A 22,850-nucleotide genomic window follows, 5' to 3' on the forward strand; every position below is an offset into this window, starting at 1 on the left:
CTGTCTCTTCCTGTGGGAATAGCTCTTTGTCTTTACTGCTACCACCTTGGAGTATGTCCAGGCCTAGGACACACCAGGAGTGTCCCTGCTTTTTTAGGTCCTCACAGATAGACAGCAATCAGCAAATCTATTTTCCTTCATTGGGGAGTGCAATTAAATTTGAGCTCAGGTTCCCAGCCTGCACCTGGCCTGAGCACAGCTATTCCTCTTTCAAACATGAAGAAAGCCTTTTATCAGTCTGTGGGATCCGGTGGTGCCATGGCCATGGGGGCAGCCTACCTCTGGAGCATCCTTTGGGAAAGTCCCAGCAGAGAGTTGATCTCTGCAGATTGCAAACAATAGATTGTTCTGGACCCTGCTGTAATTTCATAGAATCATAGAATAGTTTGGACTAGAAGGGACCTTAAAGATCATTTAGGTACAACCCCCCCGCCATGGGACCAACAATTTCTAGTTGATATTGACCCAGCAGCCTCTCCTGTAGTGAAAACTGAGGATGACAGAGAAGCTGTTGCTCTCTCAGCCAGGGAAATGTTAATTCAGACACATCATAGCTTGATAGATCCTCTATGTATTTTACAAAATAGATCCTCTATTTTGTAAAATCTCCATGTTCATGAAAGGCCTGTCTGCACCAGAAGTTCCTTCTCCACAGATGAATTTGATAATGTCCCTAGAGCCCCCTCTGATTCTTCCACAAACCATTCCCAGTTTTTGGGCAGATTTTTGACCAGAAGGTACAGGGAATGCCTTGACTCTTGCTCCTTAGGCTAAGTTCTTCCTTCTCTTTGCCTGCTTTGAAAACCAGTTGCTTTCCCCCATCCTTCCTGCACCAGCCTGGCCCCATTCTCAGTTTCCTGCTCCCAGGGCACAGCTCCAGGTGCTGCACCAGAGCCACCACAATGCTGGCGTGACCACATTGGATTTGCAGGGCAAATCAAAGGGTGAATGGGGATGTACAGCACAACCCAGGCACTTTATCAGCCTGGAACAGCAGGAATAACTTTTCTTTCCCTTTTCCTCAGCATGCCATGTTGTGAGGGAGGTTGGAACCTTCACTTTCCTGGAGGCTGTTGGAGAGCTGAATTAATTTGTTAAGGTTTGTATTTTCAGAACCTTCTGCAGTGCCTTGAGAAGCCACAGCCCCATCAGTGGCTCAGTGATGCAGTGGCTCATCGATTCCAGGAAAACAAGCACCACCAGGACCAAAGCAAACCCTGGTGCTCCTCTCCTGCATAATGATAGTAATTAGTGTTGGCTGGCACTTTGCAAGCATTAGTTAATTACTCCTTAGAGCTTCCTCTGGGAGGAGAGTTGATATTTTTAGCGTGTTTTACAGGGAGAGAAACTGAGGCAGCAGACTGAAGGTTGTTGAAGGAGGGAGGGAGAAGGGGACAGAGGCCAGCACTGTGACTGCAGCCCTGAATATGCCCAAAGCTGCTCCCTTTGCCCCTCAGTCCACTGAGATATGTTCGACTTGCACAATCCATACACATAATTCCTAATGCCAGAAGGTTTGTTTGGATTGGAAACAGCATTTTTTTTTATTTCAAAATGGGCCATTTGCCTTAACCCATCAAACAAAACTTTTTTTTTTTTTTTTTTTCTCCAAACTGGCCATTTTTGGAAAATGAAAATTGAGGGTATTTTTGGCTTTCCCATTGCTGCTCTCTTATTCTGTCTTTTCAATGCAAACCTGAATAAATTGAGAGAATGGCACAACTAAAAATGTCCAAATGCACATACACAAAAAGAGGTCAATAAATGTTTCGTGTGCAGAAGGTTACTGAGATGCAAACCCTTGTTCTCCCAAAGCCCACAGACTGAAATCAGCTATAAAGTTGCTTCATTCTTTTCTGATGGTTTTTACACCTCCAATATTTTGAAAGACAAGTGTGTTCTTTTTTTTTTTTTTTTTTTCAAGTCAATCATTTATTGTACCTTATCTGGGTTTATTAATTCAGTTTTTACTGCCCCATAAAATCCCTTAGATGCTAGAAAGGAAAGATGTCTGGTAGATTTGTCTAGGTAAGTGCAGAAAATAGAAATATTCCTGCTTTGTAAAGATGCCAAGCACAGTGCTGTTTTGTAATTTTACTGTTAGTTTTGCAATGGATGAGTTTTTATCCTGATACATCCAACTCCTAGGACCCTCTAACCCATTGTATTCTCAGGCTTCATGATCAAAAATGAGTTCTAGCTGAGGAATACAAGGTAGAAATACAGCAGAAAGCCAAGGGTGAGACACCAAGGTTGTTGGTGCTGCTGTTTTTGTTATTATTATTCATAAATGTCAAATTCTCTTGTGGTTTTCAAGCAGGGCATATGGGTTTTAGGACCTGACTCAGGATTTTTCAGTGTCTGGGGCTGACTGGAATGCCAGTCACCACAGTGGGAGCAGTGAGCACAACCAAGCACAGATTTTAGCTTCCATCAGTTAATTTCTTTCTTGGCACATAGGTTGATAAATATGACATTACTGATCATTAATAAAACATGCCAATTGTAGGGTTCGTATAAATCTGAAAATTTTCTGCTGACATGGGTTTGTTTATGAACAGGAAGCCTTAAATAGGGCTGCTGCTTATTTCCAAAAGTATGAAAGATTTTCTATAAAATTAATTTTTCAGTTAATTAAAGGCATTTAGCTGAAATTCTTGTATGTGCTATACCCCTATCAGGCAAATATACTTGGGATTCAGTGTACATGTCTGTCTTTCTGCTCTCTCCTTTCTGTGGTCTTCAGGTCTCTGATGCACAAATGTCTGCCAAAATCCTGGAATAACACATCTGCCTCCCTGAGGAAATCCAAGGCCAAGCAGGGAGACAGTAATGCAAATGACCCGTCTCTTTTCAGACCTGAATATCTTCATGGTACAGTCCCAAATCATGACTTTAGTCCTGAATCCTCTGAGTTTACATCATGGGGGGTTTGTAAGGTCCTGTTTGTGCTGGTAAAACCCAGGGAAAACAAGGAAGATGCAGAGCCATCCCACTGGGGAGCAGGCACACTCCTGGCCCCTCAAGAGATCGTGCTTCTCCAGCCTGGAAAACATCCTGTGTCTTTTGCTCCTTGTCCTCTCTCACCCATCCAAGCTTTTTGCTGGTAATTTTCCCAGTTTGTCCCAAGTTCTTTGGTATCTGCCTGTCCAGGGCTCGTCTGGGAAGAGGTCATGGCTCATGGCTGTGATGTGATGAATCCTGCCTGCCTTCACCCTCAGTCAACACCACCACTCTACCTCTCTGAAATGCCAACATTCCCCTCTGGACACTCCTCCCTCTGTGCCTTCCCACATTTCCAAAGCCTTTGCTCCTTGCTGATGCCACTTTTTAGGAGCAGGGTCCTGATGGGGACAGCCACATTTCATCTGCTGAGCAGGTGAGTTCAGACCAGGAGGGTTGGAGGGAGCTGCTGCTGGGATGCTCTGCAGTGGATGAACACCTGGGAAGACCTGTTCTCTGAATCTTTTCCCACTTCCAGAGCTGTTGGGGGGAAAATACCACATTTCTGCCTTAAAAGTTTTCTTTTCTTGTGCATGAACAGAGGTTGCAGGTTTCCAAGCTGTCATTGTCCTTGCAGACAAGTGCATTTACATGGGCAGTTAGTGATAGAAGAAGGGAGACTGGTTTTAGACTTCAAGAGGAGAGATTTAGAATAGATGTTAGGAAGAAATTCTTTCCTGTGAGGGTCATTAAGTGCTGGCACAGGTTGCCCAGAGCAGCTGTGGCTGCCCCATCCCTGTAAGAGTTCCCTGGAAGGCCAGGTTGGACATGGCTTGGAACAACCTGGGATAGTGGGAGACGTCCCTGTCCAAGGGAGTGGGTTGGAAGGAAATGGTGTTTGAAGGTCCCTTCCAACCCAAACCATTCTTTGATTCTATGACTTTCAATAATTAGTTTAGCCATTTGAGTGCTGTTGTTCAGACCTTCTGCAGTGGAATGTCTTTACCCCTGCCCTCTTCACTAGAAAGCCCCCAGACTAGGCTGATCTTCCCAAGGACAAATTATGGTCCAAGAAAATTAATTTCTCTCAGAAAATCTCCCACAGAAATTGATTTAATCTCGCAGAAGATACTTGCAGCTCCATAAAGGAGATGATCTGGGACTGAACACCTCACTGAGAAGAGGGTTTGGCCCGTCAGCCAAGGGATGGCAGCTGGTTCTGATCCCTCTCCAATGCAAAAAGGTCTCATTAAAGGACCTGTGCTGGAGGGAGGAATGAATTGGCATAATGCAGTTATCAGGTTTCTTTAAACTCATTTCTTTCTAGTCCATAAGCAGAGAGAGGCTAAAACACTGTTTTTTGAAATGTTATTTTGCAAAGTTATTCTGCAAGTCAGTATTTGTTTATTTTTCTCCTCCACTGTCCCAGAGACAGCAGCCTGGTCTAGTGGAAGGTGTCCCTGCCCATGACAGAAGAGCTGGAATGAGATGACCTTTAAGGTCCCTTCCAACACAAACTTCTCTGATTCTGTAAATAATAACTAAAGTAATGTTTTTTCTTACTGCAAAAGAAGCCTCCTTCTATCTGTTCAGATGGAATGGCTTTTATTGCTTTTATTTATATTTTACACATACATTTGGTTGTAGAGATAATCCTCAGACACAATCTGTTCAATTCTTTCTTGAATATTTCTTAGTTTTTATCAATAGGTTTCTCACAAGCTGCTGAATATAAATCAGAATTCCCTGGAGCACTTTTTTTGTTATCTCCAAGAAGTAAGAAACAATCCCTTGACAGGGAAATCCATGTATCTTGTTAGAGATAAATACAACCCTCAAAGAAATAATTTCCTTATTTATTTTAGGTGAAAAATAAGACTAAGAGAATAAAAAAAAAAAAAAACCACAAAAAACCAAACTGTGTTTGGGCTATAAAATGAGGATGCCAGTACTTAATTTTAAGTCTCATTTATGGGTTGCCCTAGTGACTCTGCAGGGTGTTTCTTTGTCTCCACAGCCCTATTTCAGAGGTGTAGTGGGGGTTTGCAGGTTATTGCTGGAGAGCTGCACGTCAGGCAAACTGAGGCTGTTTTTGTGTGTGGGTGAAACCACAGAGCGGGGTTTTTCCCGGAGCAGGTTCAGGGATTCAGCAGTTCCAGCTGATGTGTTTTGGAAGGGAGACAGACTTTCACAGGCAGGCCCTGGCCCCGTGCCCAGGGTTGGGGCTGGCTGGACGTCAGCAGTTTTGGTTCAGGGAGGAAGGTCGTGTGAAACTGCTCTGCCCACCCTCGCTGCTGTCTGCGGCCGAGCCCAAGGACTTGGAGCCAAGGGCAGAGCCTTGCCCGTGCCATGCCCGGGATTTACATCCTCCCCTGGGAGCCTGCTCCGTGCAGGGAAAGCTGCTGATGCCTGGGGTGTGTGAGCTCTCACCCTACAGAGCACTGTCCCCTCTTTTAGGGCACATCCTTTGCTGAGATCCCTCTCTGGGGCACGGGGGATCTCAGGGTGATCCTGCACAGCCTTTGCCTTCCCCAGGAGGATCCCTCCCCTTCCATTTCACAAGGTTGTGTGGGTGCTTGCTGGTTTGGTTTCCATTTTTACCTATTTTCCAGCAGGCACGGCCTCCTTTTGCTCCTCTGCCAGGTGTTGGTGGTCATGGCTCAGAGCATTTCAGGGATGGAGAAAGGCACAGCAGCTGTAGGATGGATTTGATGAGTAGTGTACAGGGGATGCTTGATAACTTTTTTCTGTGCTTGTGAAGCTTATTGGACATGTTCAAGAGAAGAAATATGGGAAGTGTGTAGACATCCATCATCCTTTGGTGAATTCTGGTTACCACCAGAAGTGCAGAGTCTTGCCTTTTTCTGAGATGAAGGTGGGAAGCTGAAAAAATACCATCTCTTTCCCCCATGATAGTTATTTTTCTTTTTTATTAACTCACTAGTTTATTGCCCAGTAAGAGAGTACTCTCCTTTTCCTCTTTTAATTAGCAAAATTAACTTTATTTGCCAAATAAACCTTTGCAATGAAATCACAAACTAGGTTTGATATAGATTTCCACACCCAAAAGCTGATCTATGATCCAATAAAAACCATACAAATGTTTTGTCAGTGTCATTATTGTTTTTGCCATGTTTTGGCATCTCTTGTTTGGAGATAAAGAGTGGGAGACACCCAGATCAATCCCTCAAAGTGTGAGGTTGACCTAACTCTAGAATTCAGGCATCTCCATCCCTTCCCAGGCTGTTTTCCTGCTGTTGCAGTCAGCAGAGCTTGGGCAAACCTCAGCATCTGGCAGGATGGAGATACCAAACTCTGGGAGCTGGACCTCAGGGCTTGGAGATCTGGGCTGTTGTTCCTGTGTGGAGCAGTGGGGAGTCAGCTCAGGGGGGGCTGCTGGGTGACCCCACCCCACTGCTTAGCATCAGTGAGCCACTCACAGTCAGGAATTTCCCTTCTCCCTCTTCTCCCTGGTCCCCACCTCCTCCATAAAAAATATTCTCATGTTTTGGCAGATTCATGTGGATGAGTGCTGGAGTTGTGGGGTCATCTCTGAAGATTGAGCTTTTATAGATGGCTTTTTTGATTTTTTTGTCTCAGATCTCTGGGCTCTGTCCCCTCCTTGAGCTTTTTGATGAAGGATTCTTAACTGCTTTTCTTCTTTTTATTGGAAGTGTAGTATATACCATAAGTTTCTGGGCCATGAGAGATTCACAGGCAGGCAGAAAAACTACCAGCCACAAACCCCTGAGCTCCAGCTCCTGCCCCTCTGAGCTCCCAGCAGTCCCTTTCCTTGCCACCATTTCCCTCTCTATATGATGGAGATAAGATTTTTTTTTCTTGGTAATTTTTTTTACCTGTCATTAAAGTGGATTTTGGCATCACTACAGCCACAGAACTGATAATTTTTCACTTATAAGACAAAATGATTTCCAGAGGGAGGGGTTAATTCATGTGCCAGTATATTGGAAAAACTTCTTTCTGCCTGGAATGGCTTTTTCCCAAGACAGAGAAATTCAACAGCACCAGACCTTTGGTTTCCAGTTGTTTTGTTTTTTTTTCATGTCCATCATCCAGCATTCCCTCAAGTTCACCTTAACCTCCAGCATAACCTGACAATGACCTGGTTTTCATGTCACTGATGCCCATTTGATGCTGACTGTGCAAATCATGTACTCTTCTTTTCTAAGGTAGAAGAGAAATGTGGTTTTTATGCTCTGACTTCTCCCCCACTGTGCTGGGAGGCCATGCTGGGTATCCTGAACTGCTCTGGGAAGCAAGGAAGTGAGAGCAATTACTTCAGCCATTTGCTCCAGACTTGCCCACCCTTCTGAATCCTGAAGGCAGTTTCCAAACCCTTCCCCTCGAGGGTCTCCATCACTTGCTCTGTGGTTATTTCTGTCATATCAGAGCTCTAAACACTGCTCAGAAGAATGGTGGTTCAGTAATATTTTTTATTGATGAAAATATAATAGAGGATTTGTTTTAATTTTTAAATGAAGGTACACAGGTCCCTTGGGTAGTGATTCTCCTTAAAACCTAGAGGCAGGGTTGAAGAGGAAATGGCATATTGACTGACAAACCAGCTTATTGCCATTTTTTCTTTGCAAAATAATATTGTAATATTATTGAAAAATTGTAAAATTATTGTATTATTGTAAAATTATTGTAAAATAGTTTCTGCTTTGTAAAATAATATCTTCAGTTTGCTCTGTAAGAACTAAAACAGCCTCATGTTCCCTGTAATCAGTTCCTCAAAACCAAAGTATCTCTCCACAGATCTTTAACAATGTGAGTAGTTTAATTTAGGCTTTTAAATATTTTTCAGCCCAGTTGTCCCCAGACTGCTCATGAGATTACAGTACAGCAGTTAAAACCATTTCTTAGTCCTGCTTACTTCTTCTTACACTTTAGGATTTATTTAGCCTTCACAGAGGCTCTGCTTTCCCAGACACAGGAATTCCCTGTTACAGGAATGTCCCAGATCCCTGTGTCCTTCTCCTCCTTGTCTTAATAGTTCTTTTAACATTCAGGAGTTTTACAAATGTGTTTTTTTAGGCAGCTGTAGCAGACACAAGGAGGTGGGGCCAGACAGGTGCTAAGTCAGGTACAAACACAGCACTGATGGGAGGAAATAGGAAGGGAATGGCCACAAGGAGGTGAATAAGGCTGGTAAATGATATTTTAAACGATCTTGAAACCTTTGTATCACCTCTCTTCCTTCTCACTGCAGGGCAGGGAATGGATGCAAAAGGAAGGACATAAAAGACACTTTCAAAATTTGTATTTGAGACTCAAATTGCTTTTAACAGTGTGAACACCAGAGAATCCATGGACAAAGATTTCACCTCAGGACAGGAGTCAGAAGCTATCTGAGATACTGCAACAATTAAGGAAGGTCTTTATTCTGCAAAACTGAAATAAAATCTGACATCATAGTTTCCTCTAGCACAGTGATGCAAGTCTATCTTCAAATAAATATATTATTTCCCGCTTTAACCTTGCCAAGTGATGGAGCTAGTTCATATTTTATGCCATATATAAGGGTCTGGGAATCCTCTGAGCAGGGCTCTGGTGCTTTATCAGTTCTCTGCTAAGTGAGAGGATGCCACATTGCTTTGTGGTGTGCAGAGGGTGTCCACACGAGCTCTGTAGCAGGGCTTGGATTGTCATGTCAGAGCAAGACATGTCTTAAGATAGCCTGCAACAGTTGAGAAGTCTCCATTTACTCCTGGGAGAGTCTCATGTCTGTCAGTAGTTTCTAGTTTTATAGGTGTCACCCAGGATGATCATCTACACCACAGCACGTTCCACAAAACACTGAGTTGATCACAGGCATCCCTGGCAGTGCTCAAGTCCAGTTTGGATGGGGAATGGAGCAACCTGGGCTAGTGAAATGTGTCTTCTCCAGAAGCACAGGTCCTCTGTCCACTCCATGTTAGTGTGTAGCTACATCAGGTCTGTGAGGAACCTCAAAGGGGTCCCATTTCTGTTCCATTAAAGCCAGTGCTGCCTGCTCAATTATGCACCTACATTATTCAGAACATGTGGCACCCTTCAAAACACATTATTAGAGCCCTGCTTTATCATTTTATGAAGATTCATTTTCAGAGGGTTATACAAACTCTATTTAAATTAGAAATTACATTCACTTTTTATGCCTGAGGATTCATAATAAGAACAACGAGAGCTCCCAGGCACAAATAAAGAAGTGAGTGAGTTTCTCATCATGAAATTACCACTGAGGTTATTACTGACTAGCTTTTGTTTTTTTCCTGATCATTAATATTGTTCTGCTTCTCTGGATGGCTTATTGGCAAGGAGCAGAGTGAGCATCCCATGCAGCAAACACAGGCAAGAGGCAATCTAAATGTAAAATTAGTTAAGTGCTGTGCTGCTATTTAATGGAATCTTGCAAGCTCAAAATGTCAGGTAGGAATTTTGCATAAAGAAAAGGAAAACTGACCCAAAAGATGGGGCTTTTTTACCAGCCTTATACCTCATAAGATAATTTACATTGACACTGGGTACGATTTCTTTTTGAAAGCACATTTTTAGTTTTTTTGCTAGTACAAATTACGACACAGAGGTGGGATTCATTTGCCAAATGAAGATGCCCAATGCTGTCTGACATGCCTGGCAGCATCCAAAAAATCTCTATGGGCAAGACAGTAATAGGCCAGAATTTACAAGTGACTGACTTCTTCCTGGATCAATAGCTCAAAGGCATCTGTGTTAGAGTGAATCTTTCTCCAGCTGACTCTGCTCACCACAGAAAGGACTTGATTTTCTGGACTTCTAGGGCAATTTCACATGGCCCATGATACCCAAACTGCCTGGGAGTGGCAGAGGGACACTGGGGATCTCTGTTCTAAGCATCTGAGTACTGCCCGTGGTCTGCCTCACTTTAATGAGAGATCAAACACTATCACACAGCCAACACCTACATGTGGATATCCTAAATACTGAGTTCTACCTGTGGTGTCAGCCCGGGGAGGCTCAAATCCAGCCTGTATTTGATAGATTCTCATCCAAAACCATGTGCAGTCATCAAAGGTCTGTTCATATGGCTGAGTCAGCACATGTGTGGGTCCAACCCCAAACACTCACCACTTACATGAATGCTGGAGTACAAATGACAGGGGCTGAGGAGGATGTGAGGGAAAAGTGAAACCTGTGGGAAGGTACCTGAGCTTGGATTTCTGGAATCATGATGTGTCTGCTTTGTCTGGGCCACAGGCAGTCTGACAACCACCGATGTAGACTTGGTCGGATCATGTTGTCATGGATGGAGTGAGTAACTTAACCAGGCTTTAACCTCTGCCAGTTCCATTATTGGGTAAATCTGCAGTAGAACTGGAGTTTGTAACTGGGACTGGATGAGAAGCTGGAGGGAGGAAATTTTTTCATGAAGCAAGCAGGTGAAACTTCCAGGCTTTAGCTACCCATTAGTTTAATCATTAGGCGATAACAGTAGTTAAAAGGCATCACTATTAAGGAAGGTCTCATTAATCATTTTGATAAGAACGAGAAAGCATATTTATCTCAGTGGCAATGAGATGTAAATTAGAGGAATTCTCCTCTTTCACCCCACTCACAGACACTTGAGTTTTCCCTTAATTACTTGCAAATAGCAGCTTATTCAATTAAGCAGCAGAGCAGAACATAACCCCCCTTCTCGTCTTCTTAGGCTCTCTCTTGATTCTTCATGTGTGGTACCAGAGATAAGTGAAGACCTTTTTCCTACAACAGCATTCTGGGTCAGCAGCATTAGCTTCATTTTATAGAGGCAGATCTGAAAGACACAGAGAGATCAAAAAACATTCTCAGAGCTGTAGAGGGAATGGGAGGTGTCAGGAAGACCTGAACCTGCTTCTCAGAGGGCTGACACTGCTTGTCAAATCAACAGCAGGATTTTTGCTTCCTTTATAACCCACAAAGTGATGATAACAGGCTTCTCTGCATGGATGATTGGAAATTCCTGGAGGTGGCAGTGGTAGGAGCAGAGTTTTCCCTGTTTTTTTTTGATTGAAAGGAAAATCAATGTCAGTGGTATAGGCTATAGAGTGATGTGTAGGCTGTTCCACTCTTGTCCTTAGTACCTCTATCATGGGCAGAGTTTCACTGCTCAGTGAGCATGCAGTAGCCAGGAATGCAGTGCAAATGACAGCAGCCTGCTTGTCTAACCCTGTCTGACTAAACCTGAACAAATCCATGTCGAGGTTTCTTTGTGAACCCCTGAGCTGCTTGCTGTGTGTCCTGGGGTTGAAAGAAGTTCACACTCTGGCATAGAACACTCTGTCCTTTGCTGTGGCTAGGTGGGAGTCTCAGTCCCCTGAGTGTGCCTCACCTATTCCTGAAAGAAGGAGCTGGAAGGACACTCCAGATATTGGGTGCACACTGTCATTCCAGGGTAGAATCCTCCCTGCAGCATATCAGGCTCTCAGTACTGCTGAGTGTTGAAAAATGTGAGTTTTCCACATATATCTGGAGAGTTGGAAGTGCTCCAAGGGTAGTCCACAGGCAGGACAGGACAGAACCCCAAGCTTGCCAGAGTTCAAGGAGTGTTTGGACTATACTTTCAAGCTCATGGTGGGATTTTTGGGCCTGTCTTATGCAGGGCCAGGAGCTGGACTCAATGATCTTGTGGGACTCTTCCAACACGGGATATTCTATGATTTGATGACATCAGGGGCTGGGGCTAACATCAGTTGTCTGGGCTGCAAAAGAGAGTCCCAGCAGCCACCCAGAGTGTTTGGGTTGTCCATCCTCTGCTGATCTACAGTGTCTGAGGAGCCAGATAGCCTGGGAGGTCCTGGCAGCTCAGCTCTGCTGCAGGGGCAGGGATGTACAAGAGAGCCTTTTCTGGGTTGTGTGGGAACCAGCTGAAGCCTGGCAGCTGAAAGCTGGCCATGCCTGTCCTAACAATGCCTGTGCAAAGCTATTGTCTGCCAGGGCACACACCATCAAATCCTTCTTTCTATTTGCAGCTCTCTGGGTTCATGCCATGTGCTTGAAAATCATTTTCCCAGAGTAGGCTGACAAATATGAAAAGCCAAATGCCCTCCTGCTTGCAGAACAGGAGGGAAAGCCTAAAATCTTCCTTTCCTCTTCCTTGATATTCAGTGCAAGAGCAGATGGATGGAGTGTATAATTCCATAGGAATGCAGCTGTAATTTCATGTGAACTAATACCCAGTTGTTAAACCACCTACTAGAGAGGAAAAAGAATTTTTCAAGCTGGTTTTAACAGACACCTGGTCCCTCTGCTTTTGCTTGTTTTCCTGCTACCAAGATCCCTCACCACTTCTGCGAGTGCAATTCAAGATGAAAAAAGCACTGAGCATTTCCTGGCATGGTCTGGGTGGATGGATGTAGAAGAGCTATGGTAAGGCAGGATGTTCTTGGAGCTGGAGTTTTTCTTGGATGTGAGCCCAGGATTTTTTGGATTGGGGGCCAGTTTTAGTGAAAAGTTCATGAACTCTTGAGGTCTGGGCCCAGATTTCCTCTGTCAAAGCTCCACACAGCTCTACTGGGACAGACTAGAGCATACCATAGCTTTAACCATTCCACGAGAAATTTTGGCCCTGCAGAGTTCAGCTTTGTTGTGTTTGGCCAAGATTTCTGCAGGTGAGATAGGAGGTCAGCACCCTGGGGAAAGGGGCTGCAGTGCTGAGTTTTTAATGGGTATTGGGTGCTTTATAATGGGGCACTCTACACAGAGAAATTAGAAGGTTTGGGGTTTACATCCCATTATCTTCTGTGTTTCCTCAGCCATTTACTGCCATTCTTTCATCCCTTTCCCTATTCCCCTCATTGGTTATCCCCACCATTCCTGCACAGGGATCAAGAATTGTCTCTTCCAGAAGAGACCTTTTGCTTTTACACTGCTTTGGGCTCTGTGCCCTGTACATGCAAAGCCAGGGGTGATGCTGTTGGAACACACTGTAAGGCAAGGAGAGCCAAACCTGGTGAAATCTCAAGTACTGCTCACTGAGAAACGTTTTTTTTTACTAAAAACTATCCATGAGAAACTGTTTTGGGGAACACTGACTGCTTTATTGCAAAATAGCCTGGGACTGGACTGATGTTTACATGTCTGAGGATAATCAGGAATTAGGACCCTGCAGGTGACAGAGAAGCTGAGTTATATGATGGTAGGGACCTTACCAGTGAGGCCTGAGTCCAAATGTCTCTGCTTAGACATCTTCACAGTTTTAGGGTTGCTTCAGGACTGACTTGAAAAAATAAAGGGCAGCACTATGCACACCAGTCTCCTTTCTTCACTTCTCTTTGATTATCCTCCCCACTCTGCTGCCTTCTCCATATTTCCAGTTCTAGTGCTCAGCTACGTTTCCTGCCTTCCTTCAGGTTTAACTTGAAAGCTGACATAGAATCACAGAATCACTTAGGTTGGAAAAGACCTCCAAGGTCATCAAGTCCAATCTTTGTCCAATCACCACCTTGTCAGCTAAACCACAGCACTGAGCACTACATCCAGTCATTCCTCAAGCACCTCTGGGGATGGTGACTCCACCACTGCCCTGAGTAGCCCATTACAGAGTTTAACCACCCTTTCTGTGAATAAATTCTTCCCCATGTTCAACCTGAAGCTCCCCTGGCACAGTTTGAGGCTGTATCCTCTCATGCTATTGCTGGTTGCCTTTGAGATCCTCGTGGAGATGTCCCTGGTGGGCAGAGGCAGAGGAATTAGACAAGGACAGGTAATTGCCTTGAACAGTAGCCCATAGCACACACCTTGAGATGCTACAGGTAGTCCTGGTGCCAGGGGGGAGGTGTTGTTCCTCCTGACCTCTGTCAGCTGGAGGTGGCCACATGCCCTGAGGCGTGCACTTTTCTCAGCTTTGACAAAACTCTGGAGATTCTGCTTTAAGTCATAAATAAGAGAAGTCAGGATTTTCATGTTTCTCATGTAGAATGGGTTTCCAGAAGGCCTGAGGCACTCTGGTTTATTGGCAGATCTGTAGCGTGTTCAATCACAGGTGAATCAGAAATGGATGTGGTTGTACAAGCTCTGTGAGGTCTGGATATCACAGCCAGAAGTCTTGTACCAATCACACCTGTGCTCCTGCTTCTCTGGATATATTTATTCTTGGATTAAAAAGTATTTTTCCCATGCACTGTTAATTGACAAATGGAGGAAATTAAGTTACAACATTCTGGGGAATAACAACCTCACTGCTCGATTTCCATCATATATAATGTACTTCATAATTTAGGCACATGCTGAAGTTCTTTGCCAAATTATAGCTTTTCTGAGCAAAGAAAGTGCAGTTTTCCACACTTTTGCTGTAATGAGCTTCCTTGCTGGTAATACTGCTTTGACAAATGCACATTTCTACTTATACTGATTTGATTCATTTTACACTCAAGTTCTAACTGTGTTGGAAGAAATTGCTCATAATTTTGATAAACTTATCAAGGAATTTTCTTCCAACAGAGTTACGTATTTAGACAATTTCAGGTGATCTATTGTCCTAAGTCCTCTGGACCCCCACCTTACTGGAGGGCAGTGGAATTTGAATAATTATATAATGTGTGTGGATGTACTTGCTGTGGAGCTGGCAGTAAATATCACTTTTCTACCCCATCTTTCTTTTCCTTCTTGGGAATAAAGAGATTTTTCTTAAATACATTATACCTTTTCCATGTTAATTTTTAGTTAATCAAGTAAGCCATTATATTTTGAACACATGACTCAATGCCTTGCTAGGCTTGTGTCTACATGAAAGAGCCATTTATCAAAAAAAAAGTGTCTTTGGGAGAGAGGGAGCTTTTTCACTGAAATGAAGATTATCCTATTGTTTGACAGATCACATTGAGATCATCTACTGAACCTAATCAAGAACTTTAGTAATGATGTGAAATGGTAATAATAAGGCAAGGTTCTGTTTTCATGACTCAGCCAGGGGGATATAATTAAGTGAACATCAAAACTAATTTTAAAAGTGCTGTCTAATAATGTGGCCTATTTTGCTTTTACGGGCTCAGTTGTTTCCATTCTCTTATGGCTTGACATTTCAGTGTAAATGTTAGTATCTGAATTTAAAACAAAACTGGTGGGGTTTTTTCCAGCTTTTCCAGGCATGTACGTACTTTCTAGCTGATGCCAGGTTTTATGGGTTTTGGATTGTTTTTTGGTTTTGCTTTTGTTTTTTGTTTTCCCCTCAGGTAGTTACTTAGGATTAGAAACTCCATATATTGACATCATCCCAAGGGACTGCATTCTTGTTAAAGATTTGGGGTAATTTGGTGACAGGCTGGCTGTACAATGTCCTGTCCATGATACTGACTGCTCCAGTTCACCTGCAGCACTTCTCTGAGCACTGAGTGTGGGGGTAACATATCCACCAGCCCTGTCTTGGATATATCCCTCTTCCTGCTTTATATTCCTCCACTTATGCTTGGATGGAGCTTTAAGCCAACTCTTATCAGGTGCTTGTTTTCATCCTCTATTGGCTGATGTCATTTTTCCTTGCTCAATAAACTCTTCTTTCAAAAGCCAATAAATATTGCATTAGTTGACTTGTGAAGGTCATCTACTTTCAGCTTTTCTTCTCTGGAACTTTTTTATTGTCACATTTATGCCCATGTCCATGTTTGTGCAGCATCTATAGCCCCACCCTGGCCTTAGTCTCTCCTCTTGACTTGTGTGGAATGAGGATCAGCTGGTGGCTGTGTTAGTCAGCTGGGAATTATATCCAGAGAATCTTAGAATGGCTTGGGTTGTAAAGGACCTTAAAGATCATCTCATTCCAACCCCCTGCCATGGGCAGGGACCCCTTCCACTATCCCAGGTTGGTCCAAGCCCCATCCAGCCTGGCCTTGGACACTTGCAGGGATGGGGCAGCCACAGCTTCTCTGGGCAACCTGTGCCAGGGCCTCCCCACACTCACAGGGAAGAATTCTTTCTAATTTCTAACCTAAACTCCCTCTCCTTGAGCTAAAGATCATTACCCCTTGTCTTCTTACTATGTGATGGGGTAGTAAAAAGTCCCTCTCCAGCCTTCTTGTAAATAAATTCTTCTTGAAATTAAATTCTATCTTTTTCTGTCCCTATTATATTTCTCAATATTTTTACCATGGCTTCATAGAGAAAATAAGTTATGAAGAATAGAAGGAAGTTGTGAGTATAAAAAACATGTTGCAATGCATAAATTTTTGCCAATCTGTTTTCACATGGGGAAAAGGTGATGTCCAAAGCAAGCCAAGGGTTCAATGATGTGTACAACTCTCACAGCTGAGAGCAGTGAAGGAAGAGAAGAGAGGCAGTGGCTGCCCCATTCCTGGAAACTTTCAGGTTTAGCTTGGACAGGGCTCTGAGCAATTTAATATGGTTGAAGGTATCCCTGATCCTTGAGGGTTTGACTTGGTGACCTTTAAAATCCCTTCTAACCCAAAATATTCCATGATTCAGTGATTTATGGCTTAGCTGGCTGCATTACCATGGGATGGCCTGACACCCCACCACAAGGAGTGAGTTAGAGGAAACCATTTGCTTTCCCTTCAGGAATAAAGCAAGTGAACCCACTCAAGTCAGCCCAAATCTGCTCTTACCTCTGATAGTTTTTAGTGGGAGAAAGCAGCTCCATTTCTGGTGCTTGGATGGCAGAGTAGCAGTTCATGCCCTTAGTGCTGGGCTTCTGTTTCAGCCCCAAGAAGGTTTTTGTTCTGCAGCACAGCAAGGTCATTAATCAACGTATCAGTAAAAGCACCATGAAATTACTTCACTGATGCCTGAAATGGAGAATTTTTGTAGGCAATAACATTGCTGAGCCTGAAACATTGGCAGTGAGGTGTTTCCCAGGGACAGGCTTTGTGTGAAGGGACTGGCAGCACTGCCCTTTGCTGTTTTAGGTGGTCACAGTCACTGACCTTTTCTGCTGCTGCTGCGGGAGTGAGGAACATGGAGGGGCCATTTGTGATCTCCAAACTGAGCTCAGAGGCTCCATAAAACAGTGGCTGCAATGCTGCAATGACTTCTCTGACCTCCTCCCACCACCACATCCTGAGCTTCCTGAGTTAAGGAAGAAGGGGATACCACCCTTTAGTGCTTGGGTCAAGCTGTAGAAGCATTTGAGTAGTGCTTCTTTTGTACAGCAATTGCCTCACAGCTCTTGTTTTTGTTTCTATTTGTTTATTTTATTTTCCAGAACAGATACTCAGGAATGGTTAATTCTGGTCTCTGCTGATACCCTGTACCACCTTGCTGCCTCTGCCACTTTGCTCCCATCAGGGATGCTCTGCTCTGACAAGACTTGTCATAGGTACGAGGGAGCCTAAAATTTCCAGTTGGGCTCTGCAGTCCCCGGTTTGGGAGGTTTGAGAGGTTTCCTGGCTGAGCAGGAGAGGGCAGCAAAACATAGAGATTGAGAGAGAGAGGGAAGGAAATCCCCTCGCTGAGCGTGCAGGAGTTCATATCAGTTTCAGGAAGGGTGCACTGGTGTAGGGGGAGATTTGGGGTTTTCCGGTGGTGCCCATGGGGATGTTTCTGCAGCCCAGACAAGTTTGCTGGGGTGGGCAGTTTGCTGTAGCTCGCACTCAGAACAGGCTGAACAGGGAGAATCCCTGCTCCTTGGATGGTCAGAGAGATGGAAAACTTGGTGACCTGCAGAGAATGATGTGTAAGAGCCCACTGCCTCAGAGAACAGCAATATTTTCAGTGAGAACTGTGAATGTGGGGCCTTGGAGGAGGAGTTACCTCTCTTCTTTCTTGCCCCATGATGTGCAGCCAAAAGCTTCCAAACCATGGAGCAGGATGAAATTTCAACAACAACAACAAAAAAGATCGAGATCTTGGCAACGATGGGAACAAACACAGTCCATATAACAACTGATGTGGAACAAATAAGGAGTGTTGAGGAATGCAGTTACTGTGGCAACCTGGTAATAATAGATAACAGCAGTACAGAGGTGGAAATAGAAGTGAGAACAAGGAAAGCATCGAGAAATACGAATATGTGAGTCAAATCTGCAGCAATAAAAATATTGTCAGAGAATTAAAGCTGAAGCTGTGCAACAGCATTGTTATGCTGCTGGTATTTAATTTGGAAGAAGTATGGCTAGAGACAACTGCCCCTGAATAAAACATCAGAGTTTTCATGCATGGTGAGTTTGGAGAATATTAAGATGTAAGTGGGGGAAAATGGTTATAAATCTGAAAGCACAGGAGAGATCAAATGGATACTAGGACATCCTGAAGTCACGTTCCAGAACATTAGGAAGCACCAGTTGGACTACAAAGAGTGGGAAAGGGGTTTATTGCATTGGGACAGTGGTAGGAATTAACAAGGGGTTCCCAGGGTTGTGTGGGGATATAGAATGGGACACAACTTTATACACAGACCTGGCTTTGAGCTTAGTAATTTAGTTATTAGACTTCCAGGTGGAGACAAATCTTCAGCAAAGATCCTACTCCCATCTCACTGACTGCACAGATATTCCCTAGCTGTAATTCCTGGGATTTGCTTGGATCAAAAGCTGGCATGAGATGATACTCTGGGGGTAAGGCTGGTGGAAACACTCTGCCATCGTCCATTAACACGCCAAGGATGCTGTTCGGAACCAAGGTTCCCAACTCTCTGGAGATACTCCTAGGTTTTCTGCACAGTCTCACAAGGATTAATATTCAACTTAACTTGATTACTGCCATGGTTTTTCACTGCCTTGAATCAGGAATCAGAAACTGTCTTTTTGTGGACACTGTAGAGGATTTCAGAATCATAGAGAGGTTTGGGTTGGAAGGAACCTCAATTACCACCTAGTTCCAACACCCTTCCATGGGCCAGGACACCTCTGAGTAGAACACTGTACCTGAAATAGCACCTTATTTCCCCAGCAAGGAGGCCAAATAACTTATTCCAATGCAAGGGGAAGGTTGTACAATGAGGGCCTGTAAATTGTGAGGAAAAAGGGCAGCCATGGCCAGGCAGTGGGAAATTAATTGTCATGGCAGCTGAATGTGATTTGACACTGTTAGTTAGCACATTAGTTTTGATGGTAAATAAATGTCCCCATCTGTGGGAAAAGGTGCCATTTTGAAAATTGCTTTTGCAGCAAAATGGAACTTTAGTGAAATGAGAAAAGAAAAAACCATCCAAAACATCAGCGATTGTACAAACATTATGTTGTGAAGTAATCAATACTACTCAGAGAAAAGATGAAATATACTCATTTTCTTTCATCTCAGCGTATTTTCAGATGGCCAAAGGAACTGTTACTATAATAGGCAAATACATAAACACAGTATTGGAAGGATGGTAATATAAAATTAGGGTGAAATAAAACAGAATAAGAAAGTCAAAACAAACCCTCTCTGCTTTACTGAAACAAAACACTTCAACACCAGAGTGAAATGAAGAAGTCAAAACAATCCAAATTTCCCATCAAATATTTCACCAAAATCAAAATATTTCAACACAATGTCCCTGTTTCCAAGAGATGTTGTTTACAGGTGGAAAACTGTGTAACAAATGCTTCCAACTTATTGTACACCTGAAGAATGACATTTTTGTGGCCAATGGAGTTGGGCAACTTTGTTTTTTTGTTTTTTTTTTAGTTTAGGAAACTCCATCACAAGAATTCACTGAAAGGAGGAACATGTTCAGTAAAGTGGGGAGTTTCTGCTGTGGTTGATGCTGTTTTCCTGGTGTGCTCATTGGAAATTCAGCAAACATTCTCCTCTGCTCCATGGGCAAGCAGGGAGGGAAGGATTGCCATCTCAGCCTCAGTAACATGGAAGTGCTGTGGTTATTAGTAACAATCTATATTTCAATACTGCTCAGAGGCCTCAAATAAGATTAGTGGCTCATTATGTTAAGCTACATGTAAATAAAAAGGCACGGAGTGTTTTGTAAAGTAGTCTTTATCTACACCAACAAGAGGAAATAAGGGAGACCAAGAGGATTTTTTTATGGCTCTGAATTTATAGAAGGGGAAAAAATTATGATTAGCTATGATTGTGAAGAAAACTGGCGGTAAAAAATAGATAAATTTTGTCTCTTTGAGGCCAAGGCGGTGGGCTGTCTCATGAGAGTTTGATGTTTTATAGAGAATTTCAATAATATTACGTTAGGATTGCCTGTCTGTCTCAGCCTTACTACTGAAAGCAACTTGAAATCAAGCTCTTCTGAGACTTCTGAATAACTGGGACATGTTATTCAGATGAAATTCCACTGAGATGGTTAGATACTGCCACAGGAGTCAGTCTCTGGGCTATCACCCTTGTGGAAATCTCTAAGGTGAAATAGCAGAAGTCTGCTTGCTTTTATGGAATAAAAATAGAAAACCTGTTAATACAACAAAGTGTTCAATGGGGCCTTTTTTTAAACCTAACACAAAAGTATTGAGAACTATTTGTGTGCATTCTCCTCCAGCTGTAGCCAAATGATCCCAAACCATTCTGAACTGTTTGAAATTTCTGTCCCCTCAGTTAAATGCGTGTAAGTCCAGCCTGCAGCATAGTCATGTTTTCTGTGTGTTTCTCTGCATGTTTTCTGTGTGCAGCACAAAATACTTATAAAAAATTTAAATCCAGAAAACAAAATCAAACCCACCCTTACATCCCTACTTGTTCAGCTCATGTGGTGACCCTGCACACATTGAGAGGTTCAATTTACACAATGAATTTTAGGGCAAAATTTTTGTCTCGGGAGCTTCCATATCAAATCCTTTATTACATTCCTGTCTCTTAACCCTTTCTGGCTTCCCACATGGTATTGAGGCTACCTAAAATAAAATCCTTTGGAGGTAGGGGAATTTCACACATCAGAGAGTCTCCTTACTTTGAAACTTCTTGGTTGTTGTACTATTATGTTTTTTTTTGCTCTAGGAAATGTGAATTATTTTTCCTAGGAAAGCCAGCTAAATCAAAACTGCTGTGGTCTCAGAGGTCACTGATAGTTTTCCCAGATGGTCTTCTGTTCTCCATGTCCCAGAATGTCTGGGTTTTATGTGACACAGGGACTTGATCTGGAAAAGAAAACCGAGCCTCCTGTAAAATTAAGTTAGCATAAATCCATGTTAAAAGGCAGTTCACTCTGTGGAAAGGACAAACCAGCACTGCTGCTCCAAAAAAGCCCTTAGATGAACAGGTGAAATGTTTCAGGATGGACAGAGGGGAAATTCAGCAACTGATACTCATCAGAGCTTCATTTACTGCAAAAATTTATCTCTCTGCAGCTGTTCTTCCATTTAGAGAGAAATAGTCTTCAAGCATCTGCAAGAAGGAAGAAGTAGGAGTGGTTACTTCATAGTTAATTATTTTCTCCATTCATATTTGGAATGTTTTTTTATCTTGACCAAAATAACAACATCACCACCAGCCAATTCCCCTGTACCCACCCTGCTCCCCCAACAGCAAAAAACCACGCAAATTGAAATGGATGATTCTTGACTAACCCTTTTTACATAACATAAATCTCAGGTTTAAAGCTTGAAGCTAGCAAAACCTCAGAGATGCAGGAGACAAATGGAGGTGAGTGGCTGTTGGAAATGGGGTCTGCATGTGCTGAGGCTGCACAGATCCATCCTCCCTTTGGCAAACTCCATTCTGCTGCTGAAGGCTGCAGACCTGCCTCCAGCTTAAGGAATTCACTCTGGCTGCATTTATGGGATTACTGAGGCCTCCCAGGTGCCTTTCCCACCAAACCCCTTCCTTACCAGTGTTGGAAAACATGGCAGGATTCACAATCACATTTCCTCTGGAATCCTTCATGACTTGGGGCAGTGGTTTACTAGTTTTGATAGTCTCAAAGTCCTTTCTATGACATTTTGGCACTAAAAATGGCTCAAGGTTTCTTAGCAAGAGGTAGAACTGATCAGGGTCAGGAGCTGAGCTGCTCCTGCTATGGGAGAGGAGGAGCAAGAAGATCTTGCATTGCGCAGCAGAATGGAGATTTGGGATGGAAAGCTGTGAAAAGTGGACTTGCTATATCACCACAGCAGCGAAGGATTTGGATTTATCCTGAGAAACTGCCAGAGATCTGAGCCTTCTCTCAGTTGTAAGAGGTATCCTTTTTTCCACAGCAAAAGAGGCAGCAGAGCTGTGGGGATGTCACAGGTTGTGTGGGGACAAGCACCCTTGTATGGTGTGCTGAAGGAGAAGGGGACACTTTTGTGTGTCCAGAAAAGGGCAAGGGAGCTGGGGAAGGGCCTGGACCACATCTGATGGGGATTGGCTGAGGGAGCTGCAGGGGCTCAGCCCGGAGAAAAGGAGGCTCAGGGGGGATCCTGCTGCTCTCTACAACTCCCTGACAGGAGGGTGTAGCCAGGTGAGGGGAAGATTTTTATCCCAGGTGACAGGAGGAGATGAAATGGCCTTGAGTTGTATCAGAGGAGGTTTAGATTGGACATTAGGAAAACATTTTTCCACTGAAAGGGTGGTCAGTCAGTTGAGCAGACTGCCAAGGGAGGTGGTGGAGTCACCAAAGGCTGTGTCCTTGGGGACATGGGTTAATGGTGGACCTGACAGTGCTGGGTTAACAGTTGAGCTCAGTGATCTCTGAGGACTTTTTGAACCATAATGATTTTATTCTATATGAAAAGCAGCGGCTTGGAAGGTAGAGAAGGATAAAATTTCCACAAATCCTATTTCTGATAAGTTCTCAAAAGCCATGTTCTTGATATGTACCTAGAAAATTAAATCAAATCACTTGCATCTTCCAAAACCACGGTTTAAAAAACTCAAAACTTTTGAGGTGTGAAGGCATGATGGATTCTTACAGGAAAAAAGAATCGAATTGTGTCACATTAGGTTGTTTATCCTTGATCCACGATGAAGGCAAACTTGTTCTTGAACTGTTCTTAAGTGAGGTTTTTTGGAATTCAAAATGCAGCGTGTAGGTAAATTAGTTGTCTTACTTTTATTTTTACAGAAGCAAGAAATTA

The sequence above is a fragment of the Parus major genome, chromosome 2 (assembly GCF_001522545.3).
Source record: "Parus major isolate Abel chromosome 2, Parus_major1.1, whole genome shotgun sequence".
NCBI classification, from domain to species: domain Eukaryota; kingdom Metazoa; phylum Chordata; class Aves; order Passeriformes; family Paridae; genus Parus; species Parus major.